At 36.4% G+C, this 8984-nt stretch overlaps 1 long non-coding RNA gene across 1 annotated transcript in view; it reads right to left on the bottom strand.

The window, feature by feature from the left end:
• Window positions 1–1270: 1270 nt before the first annotated feature.
• The window catches only part of LOC117815999, a 9770-nt gene continuing 2056 nt past the window's right edge, over window positions 1271–8984 (bottom strand). Inside the window, exons 2-3 of the long non-coding RNA XR_004631887.1 lie at window positions 1647–1782; window positions 1271–1539 (exon numbers count right to left, since the gene is read on the bottom strand). This is a non-coding gene — a long non-coding RNA (uncharacterized LOC117815999). The remainder of the gene's footprint in view (window positions 1540–1646; window positions 1783–8984) is intronic.

Raw genomic sequence — 8984 nt, 5'->3', positions numbered from 1 at the left:
TCACTACACTGGCTTCCAGTTGCAGCTCGCATCAGATACAAAACTCTAATCATGACTTACAAAGCAGTCACCAAAACTGCTCCAGTTTACCTGGAACCCCTCATCCAGGTCTACTGCCCTTCTCGCCCGCTACGCTCAGCCTCTGAAAAGCGCCTAGTGCTTCCAGCACACAAGGCCTCAAAATCACTAGCTCGACTCTTCTCCTCTGTTGCCCCTAAATGGTGGAATGAATTGGCCAACTCCATTCGATCTGCAGAGTCCCTCTCTACTTTCAAAAGACAGCTAAAGACCCAGCTCTTTAGGAAGCACTATGCACTTAGCTAGACTGTTCTCCACTGTTGTCCCCAGTGGCAGATCATGTCTTCCAGCTACGATTGACTCGCACTGTCCTGCTCTACTCTGGGAATCTGTGTTCAGCTCTTGAGGGACCCAGCACTTGGTACTTTGGTCATTATTGTGGTGATGTGAATTGTTGATGATGATAATGGAAGGTCTTAAATTGGTTGGTTGCTTCATTGTAGATGTTCCTTATTTCGGGAAAAAAAATTAAAAAAAAAAAAAAAAAATTCCTTACTTATTTTTTTTTTGAATTGCATTTACACTGCTTGGCAGTACCTGCACCCAAATTGAATTGAAGCACTTTGTTACTCTTACTGATCTTGTTTCCTCTTGTCTAGATCTTTGCTTGTGTTGTTCTTGTTCTCGTATGTACGTCGCTTTGGATAAAAGCGTCTGCTAAATGACATTGTAACATTGTAACATTGTAATGGCAAGAAATACAGCTCAATGAGCATCTTTGAAAAGCCATACAAGGTACAGCTCAAAGAGTCAGCAGAAAAGTCATCAGAAACCTCACTAAATCAGTTTACCAGTGACCTCTGACCCTCACTGAAAGAAAAGGAGGTTATATTGGACATTTGAGAAACACTTTAGATTTGAGATGTTTTAAAGACATTAACAGTTTTATTTTGTTCACAAATGTAAAGAAAACTGTTGTTTTTGTTGAAGTTTGAATACAGTTGTAGTAAATATTATTTTCAATCAATAGAACGTTTAAAATGGTGCCTAGTTTTTAATTTTTACAAGTTATATGCTCTTATCACCAACTTGCATAATAATTTGGCACGCTCATTTCTGCAGATTCTGCATTTAAAAATAGATGACGTACCTTTAAAAGCATCATTTTAACCACACAGGTGAAAAATTATATTTACTATCTGACTTCTTGACAAATTTGAAAATGACTGTTAACATAGTTTTTAACATATTCACAAAAATACTCACGTGCCTAATAATTGTGCACGCAGTGTAGTGGGGCCTCCTAACTCTGTTCCCCTGGGAGAACCACAGCTTAACATCCTGCCTGGCATCATAATCCCTCAATTCTGGCCCCTCAACACTGATTCTGATGAGGTCCTCCACAGTGTCAGTGTGCAGATTTGCCCTAACATCTGACTTTATTCTGTTCTGTGTTGAGAAGCCTCTCTCGCAGACTCTTGCAGATATTGGATGCACCAACATTATCTCGACTAGGATATGCTGTAAAAAAAAAAAAATACACTGATCAAACAAACTGCCCATATCTACGTACAGTGAAAAGATCATGTCATGTTATTTATACAAAAAAAAAAAAAAACAGAGCATACCACATATTCTGAGCAGTAGGGCTCTTTTGTCATCATGACTTCCCACAGTCCAAGATAGTTTTTTCTTTGAATGAAGTTTTGATTGTCATTTTCATCTCTTGGAACTCCTCTAGCCTGCTCTTTGTTGCACCCATTCCTGGTATGAGATGGAATAATGACAAGGAAAACAAGGTCCTTATCAACATATGTTTAGGCATAATGTCAACAGAAATATGACACATGTAGCACATGGACAATATTTTCACTTTATTTCATGTTTTTCGGCTTTGGGAGCCAAAAATCCTATTTGAGACAACCAAACTTTTCGAAAGGTCCGGGGTCAACGTTTTGGTCAAAAAAATGTTTTTTTTTCAAATTGTTCCAAAAACCATTCACAGTCATTGCTTTTTCGATGTGTTTAAGCATAGGCACAACATTTTCAATTTTTTTTCATGTTTTTCGGCTTTGGGAGCCAAAAATCCCATTTGAGACAACCAAACATTCGAAAGGTTCCGGGTCAACGTTTTGGTCAAAAAAATGTTTTTTTCAAATTGTTCCAAAACCCATTCACAGTCATTGCTTTTTCGATGTGTTTAAGCATAGGCACAACATTTTCACTTTTTTTCATGTTTTTCGGCTTTGGGAGCCAAAAATCCTATTTGAGACAACCCAACTTTTCGAAAGGTCCGGGGTCAACGTTTTGGTCAAAAAAATGTTTTTTTTCAAATTGTTCCAAAAACCATTCACAGTCATTGCTTTTTCGATGTGTTTAAACATAGGCACAACATTTTCACTTTTTTTCATGTTTTTCGGCTTTGGGAGCCAAAAATCCTATTTGAGACAACCCAACATCGAAAGGTTCCGGTCAACGTTTTGGTCAAAAAAATGTTTTTTTCAAATTGTTCCAAAAACCATTCACAGTCATTGCTTTTTCGATGTGTTTAAGCATAGGCACAACATTTTCACTTTTTTTCATGTTTTTCGGCTTTGGGAGCCAAAAATCCTATTTGAGACAACCGAACTTTTCGAAAGGTCCGGGGTCAACGTTTTGGTCAAAAAATTTTTTTTTCAAATTGTTCCAAAAACCATTCACAGTCATTGCTTTTTCGATGTGTTTAAGCATAGGCACAACATTTTCACTTTTTTTCATGTTTTTCGGCTTTGGGAGCCAAAAATCCTATTTGAGACAACCGAACTTTTCGAAAGGTCCGGGGTCAACGTTTTGGTCAAAAAAATTTTTTTTTCAAATTGTTCCAAAAACCATACACAGTCATTGCTTTTTCGATGTGTTTAAGCATAGGCACAACATTTTCACTTTTGTTCATGTTTTTCGGCTTTGGTAGCCAAAAATCCTATTTGAGACAAGCAAACATTTCGAAAGGTCCGGGGTCAACGTTTTGGTCAAAAAAATGTTTTTTTCAAATTGTTCCAAAAACCATTCAAAGTCATTGCTTTTTCGATGTGTTTAAGCATAGGCACAACATTTTCACTTTTTGTTCATGTTTTTCGGCTTTGGGAGCCAAAAATCCTATTTGAGACAAGCAAACTTTTCGAAAGTTCCGGGGTCAACGTTTTGGTCAAAAAAATGTTTTTTTCAAATTGTTCCAAAAATCATTCACAGTCATTGCTTTTTCGATGTGTTTAAGCATAGGCACAACATTTTCACTTTTTGTTCATGTTTTTCGGCTTTGGGAGCCAAAAATCCCATTTGAGACAACCAACATTCGAAAGGTTCCGGTCAACGTTTTGGTCAAAAAAATGTTTTTTTCAAATTGTTCCAAAAACCATTCACAGTCATTGCTTTTTCGATGTGTTTAAGCATAGGCACATTTTCACTTTTTTTCATGTTTTTCGGCTTTGGGAGCCAAAAATCCTATTTGAGACAACCAAACTTTTCGAAAGGTTCGGGGTCAACGTTTTGGTCAAAAAAATGTTTTTTTTCAAATTGTTCCAAAAACCATTCACAGTCATTGCTTTTTCGATGTGTTTAAGCATAGGCACAACATTTTCACTTTTTTTCATGTTTTTCGGCTTTGGGAGCCAAAAATCCTATTTGAGACAACCGAACTTTTCGAGAGGTCCGGGGTCAACTGTTTTGGTCAAAGAAATGTTTTTTTCAAATTGTTCCAAAAACCATTCACAGTCATTGCTTTTTCGATGTGTTTAAGCATAGGCACAACATTTTCACTTTTTTTCATGTTTTTCGGCTTTGGGAGCCAAAAATCCTATTTGAGACAACCCAACTTTTCGAAAGGTCCGGGGTCAACGTTTTGGTCAAAAAAATGTTTTTTTCAAATTGTTCCAAAAACCATTCACAGTCATTGCTTTTTCGATGTGTTTAAGCATAGGCACAACATTTTCACTTTTTTTCATGTTTTTCGGCTTTGGGAGCCAAAAATCCTATTTGAGACAACCCAACTTTTCGAAAGGTCCGGGGTCAACGTTTTGGTCAAAAAAATGTTTTTTTCAAATTGTTCCAAAAACCATTCACAGTCATTGCTTTTTCGATGTGTTTAAGCATAGGCACAACATTTTCACTTTTTTTCATGTTTTTCGGCTTTGGGAGCCAAAAATCCTATTTGAGACAACCCAACTTTTCGAAAGGTCCGGGGTCAACGTTTTGGTCAAAGAAATGTTTTTTTTCAAATTGTTCCAAAAACCATTCACAGTCATTGCTTTTTCGATGTGTTTAAGCATAGGCACAACATTTTCACTTTTTTTCATGTTTTTCGGCTTTGGGAGCCAAAAATCCTATTTGAGACAACCCAACTTTTCGAAAGGTCCGGGGTCAACGTTTTGGTCAAAAAAATGTTTTTTTCAAATTGTTCCAAAAACCATTCACAGTCATTGCTTTTTCGATGTGTTTAAGCATAGGCACAACATTTTCACTTTTTGTTCATGTTTTTCGGCTTTGGGAGCCAAAAATCCTATTTGAGACAACCCAACATTTCGAAAGGTCCGGGGTCAACGTTTTGGTCAAAAAAATGTTTTTTTCAAATTGTTCCAAAAACCATTCACAGTCATTGCTTTTTCGATGTGTTTAAGCATAGGCACAACATTTTCACTTTTTTTCATGTTTTTCGGCTTTGGGAGCCAAAAATCCTATTTGAGACAACCCAACTTTTCGAAAGGTCCGGGGTCAACGTTTTGGTCAAAAAAATGTTTTTTTTCAAATTGTTCCAAAAACCATTCACAGTCATTGCTTTTTCGATGTGTTTAAGCATAGGCACAACATTTTCACTTTTGTTCATGTTTTTTCGGCTTTGGGAGCCAAAAATCCTATTTGAGACAACCAAACTTTTCGAAAGGTCCGGGGTCAACGTTTTGGTCAAAAAAATGTTTTTTTCAAATTGTTCCAAAAACCATTCACAGTCATTGCTTTTTCGATGTGTTTAAGCATAGGCACAACATTTTCACTTTTTTTCATGTTTTTCGGCTTTGGGAGCCAAAAATCCTATTTGAGACAACCCAACTTTTCGAAAGGTCCGGGGTCAACGTTTTGGTCAAAAAAATGTTTTTTTCAAATTGTTCCAAAAACCATTCACAGTCATTGCTTTTTCGATGTGTTTAAGCATAGGCACAACATTTTCACTTTTTTTCATGTTTTTCGGCTTTGGGAGCCAAAAATCCTATTTGAGACAACCCAACTTTCGAAAGGTCCGGGTCAACGTTTTGGTCAAAAAAATGTTTTTTTCAAATTGTTCCAAAAACCATTCACAGTCATTGCTTTTTCGATGTGTTTAAGCATAGGCACAACATTTTCACTTTTTTTCATGTTTTTCGGCTTTGGGAGCCAAAAATCCTATTTGAGACAACCCAACTTTTCGGAAGGTCCGGGGTCAACGTTTTGGTCAAAAAAATGTTTTTTTTCAAATTGTTCCAAAAACCATTCACAGTCATTGCTTTTTCGATGTGTTTAAGCATAGGCACAACATTTTCACTTTTTTTCATGTTTTTCGGCTTTGGGAGCCAAAAATCCTATTTGAGACAACCCAACTTTTCGAAAGGTCCGGGGTCAACGTTTTGGTCAAAAAAATGTTTTTTTCAAATTGTTCCAAAAACCATTCACAGTCATTGCTTTTTCGATGTGTTTAAGCATAGGCACAACATTTTCACTTTTTGTTCATGTTTTTCGGCTTTGGGAGCCAAAAATCCTATTTGAGACAACCCAACTTTTCGAAAGGTCCGGGGTCAACGTTTTGGTCAAAAAAATGTTTTTTTTCAAATTGTTCCAAAAACCATTCACAGTCATTGCTTTTTCGATGTGTTTAAGCATAGGCACAACATTTTCACTTTTTTTCATGTTTTTCGGCTTTGGGAGCCAAAAATCCTATTTGAGACAACCCAACTTTTCGAGAGGTCCGGGGTCAATGTTTTGGTCAAAGAAATGTTTTTTTCAAATTGTTCCAAAAACCATTCACAGTCATTGCTTTTTCGATGTGTTTAAGCATAGGCACAACATTTTCACTTTTTTTCATGTTTTTCGGCTTTGGGAGCCAAAAATCCTATTTGAGACAACCCAACTTTTCGAAAGGTCCGGGGTCAACGTTTTGGTCAAAAAAATGTTTTTTTCAAATTGTTCCAAAAACCATTCACAGTCATTGCTTTTTCGATGTGTTTAAGCATAGGCACAACATTTTCACTTTTTTTCATGTTTTTCGGCTTTGGGAGCCAAAAATCCTATTTGAGACAACCCAACTTTTCGAAAGGTCCGGGGTCAACGTTTTGGTCAAAAAAATGTTTTTTTTCAAATTGTTCCAAAAACCATTCACAGTCATTGCTTTTTCGATGTGTTTAAGCATAGGCACAACATTTTCACTTTTTTTCATGTTTTTCGGCTTTGGGAGCCAAAAATCCTATTTGAGACAACCCAACTTTTCGAAAGGTCCGGGGTCAACGTTTTGGTCAAAAAAATGTTTTTTTCAAATTGTTCCAAAAACCATTCACAGTCATTGCTTTTTCGATGTGTTTAAGCATAGGCACAACATTTTCACTTTTTTTCATGTTTTTTCGGCTTTGGGAGCCAAAAATCCTATTTGAGACAACCCAACTTTTCGAAAGGTCCGGGGTCAACGTTTTGGTCAAAGAAATGTTTTTTTTCAAATTGTTCCAAAAACCATTCACAGTCATTGCTTTTTCGATGTGTTTAAGCATAGGCACAACATTTTCACTTTTTTTCATGTTTTTCGGCTTTGGGAGCCAAAAATCCTATTTGAGACAACCCAACTTTTCGAAAGGTCCGGGGTCAACGTTTTGGTCAAAAAAATGTTTTTTTCAAATTGTTCCAAAAACCATTCACAGTCATTGCTTTTTCGATGTGTTTAAGCATAGGCACAACATTTTCCCTTTTTTTTCATGTTTTTCGGCTTTGGGAGCCAAAAATCCTATTTGAGACAACCCAACATTCGAAAGGTCCGGGGTCAACGTTTTGGTCAAAAAAATGTTTTTTTCAAATTGTTCCAAAAACCATTCACAGTCATTGCTTTTTCGATGTGTTTAAGCATAGGCACAACATTTTCACTTTTTTTCATGTTTTTCGGCTTTGGGAGCCAAAAATCCTATTTGAGACAACCAAACTTTTCGAAAGGTCCGGGGTCAACGTTTTGGTCAAAAAAATGTTTTTTTCAAATTGTTCCAAAAACCATACACAGTCATTGCTTTTTCGATGTGTTTAAGCATAGGCACAACATTTTCACTTTTGTTCATGTTTTTTCGGCTTTGGTAGCCAAAAATCCTATTTGAGACAAGCAAACTTTTCGAAAGGTCCGGGGTCAACGTTTTGGTCAAAAAAATGTTTTTTTCAAATTGTTCCAAAAACCATTCAAAGTCATTGCTTTTTCGATGTGTTTAAGCATAGGCACAACATTTTCACTTTTTGTTCATGTTTTTCGGCTTTGGGAGCCAAAAATCCTATTTGAGACAAGCCAACTTTTCGAAAGGTCTGGGGTCAACGTTTTGGTCAAAAAAATGTTTTTTTCAAATTGTTCCAAAAATCCATTCACAGTCATTGCTTTTTCGATGTGTTTAAGCATAGGCACAACATTTTCACTTTTTTTCATGTTTTTCGGCTTTGGGAGCCAAAAATCCTATTTGAGACAACCCAACTTTTCGAAAGGTCCGGGGTCAACGTTTTGGTCAAAAAAATGTTTTTTTTCAAATTGTTCCAAAAACCATTCACAGTCATTGCTTTTTCGATGTGTTTAAGCATAGGCACAACATTTTCACTTTTTTTTCATGTTTTTCGGCTTTGGGAGCCAAAAATCCTATTTGAGACAACCAAACATTCGAAAGGTCCGGGTCAACGTTTTGGTAAAATAAATGTTTTTTTTCAAATTGTTCCAAAAACCATTCACAGTCATTGCTTTTTCGATGTTTTTAAGCATAGGCACAACATTTTCACTTTTTGTTCATGTTTTTCGGCTTTGGTAGCCAAAAATCCTATTTGAGACAAGCAAACTTTTCGAAAGGTCCGGGGTCAACGTTTTGGTCAAAAAAATGTTTTTTTCAAATTGTTCCAAAAACCATTCACAGTCATTGCTTTTTCGATGTGTTTAAGCATAGGCACAACATTTTCACTTTTGTTCATGTTTTTCGGCTTTGGGAGCCAAAAATCCTATTTGAGACAAGCAAACTTTTCGAAAGGTCCGGGGTCAACGTTTTGGTCAAAAAAATGTTTTTTTTCAAATTGTTCCAAAAAGCATTCACAGTCATTGCTTTTTCGATGTGTTTAAGCATAGGCACAACATTTTCACTTTTTTTCATGTTTTTCGGCTTTGGGAGCCAAAAATCCTATTTGAGACAACCGAACTTTTCGAAAAGTCCGGGGTCAACGTTTTGGTCAAAAAAATGTTTTTTTCAAATTGTTCCAAAAACCATTCACAGTCATTGCTTTTTCGATGTGTTTAAGCATAGGCACAACATTTTCACTTTTTTTCATGTTTTTCGGCTTTGGGAGCCAAAAATCCTATTTGAGACAACCGAACTTTTCGAAAGGTCCGGGGTCAACGTTTTGGTCAAAAAAATGTTTTTTTTCAAATTGTTCCAAAAACCATTCACAGTCATTGCTTTTTCGATGTGTTTAAGCATAGGCACAACATTTTCACTTTTTGTTCATGTTTTTCGGCTTTGGGAGCCAAAAATCCCATTTGAGACAACCAAACATCGAAAGGTTCCGGTCAACGTTTTGGTCAAAAAAATGTTTTTTTTCAAATTGTTCCAAAAACCATTCACAGTCATTGCTTTTTCGATGTTTTTAAGCATAGGCACAACATTTTCACTTTTTGTTCATGTTTTTCGGCTTTGGTAGCCAAAAATCCTATTTGAGACAAGCAAACTTTTCGAAAGGTCCGGGGTCAACGT

Source organism: Notolabrus celidotus, chromosome 7 (genome assembly GCF_009762535.1).
Source record: "Notolabrus celidotus isolate fNotCel1 chromosome 7, fNotCel1.pri, whole genome shotgun sequence".
Classification (NCBI taxonomy): domain Eukaryota; kingdom Metazoa; phylum Chordata; class Actinopteri; order Labriformes; family Labridae; genus Notolabrus; species Notolabrus celidotus.
Note: the sequence above shows the minus strand (reverse complement) of the source record. Positions and strands in the feature narration are given on the sequence as shown.